The sequence below is a fragment of the Rhincodon typus genome, unplaced genomic scaffold, assembly GCF_021869965.1.
Source record: "Rhincodon typus isolate 14 unplaced genomic scaffold, sRhiTyp1.1 hic_rhity00004698, whole genome shotgun sequence".
NCBI lineage: Eukaryota > Metazoa > Chordata > Chondrichthyes > Orectolobiformes > Rhincodontidae > Rhincodon > Rhincodon typus.
In genome coordinates this window covers 10473-11382 of record NW_025970336.1, presented here as the reverse complement: position 1 = coordinate 11382, position 910 = coordinate 10473, and the positions used below count along the sequence as shown (strand labels likewise).

General features: G+C 54.4%; 1 protein-coding gene across 1 annotated transcript in view; it reads right to left on the bottom strand.

Annotated features, from left to right (window-relative positions):
• LOC125481975 (zona pellucida sperm-binding protein 3-like) overlaps nucleotides 1–910 on the bottom strand; it is a 6101-nt gene that overhangs the window by 819 nt on the left and 4372 nt on the right. The gene's annotated exons all lie outside the window — the stretch shown is intronic.

Here is a 910-nt window from a genome sequence, read left to right as displayed (position 1 = left end):
CATCTGGACTCCATTTTCTCCCCCTTGGTCCAGGAACTCCCTACCTACGTCCGTGACACCACCCACGCCCTCTACCTCCTACAGAAATTCCAATTTCCCGGTCCCCAACACCTCATCTTTACTATGGAAGTACAGTCCCCATACACCTGCATTCCCCATACAGACAGCCTAAAGTCCCTCCGCTTCATCCTGTCCTGCAGGCCCAAACAGTCCCCCTCCACTGACACCCTCATCCGCTTAGCGAACTCATCCTCACCCTCAACAACTTGCGCTCTCAATTCCTTCCACTTCCGACAGACAAATGGGGTGGCCATGGGTACGCACGTGGGCCCAAGCTGTACCTGCCTCTTTGTAGGTTACGTGGAACAATCCCTCTTCCTGATCTACACAGGCCCGAAACCCCACCTCTTCCTCCGTTACATTGATGACTGTATCGGTGCCACCTTGTGCTCCCACCAGGAGCTCGAACAGTTCATCCACTTCACTAACACCTTCCACCCCAACCTGAAGTTCACCTGGACCATCTCTAACACCTCTCTCTCCTTCCTGGACCTCTGTCTCCATCGCGGGCAACCACCTAGAAACCGATATCCATTTCAAGCCCACCGACTCCCACAGCTACTAAGAATACATCTCCTCCCACCCACCTTCCTGCACAAATGCAATTCCCTATTCGCAATTCCTTCGCCTCCACCCAATCTGCTCCCAGGATGAGGCATTCCACTCCCGTACATCTCAGTTGTCCTCGTTTTTCAAGGACCGCAACTTCCCCCACTCAGCGGTCGAGAACGCCCTCAACCGTGTCTCCCACATCTCCCGCAACTCATCCCTCACACCCCGTCGCCGCAATAACAACCAAAAAAGAATCCCCCTCGTCCTCACATACCACCCCACCAGCCTCCTGATCCAA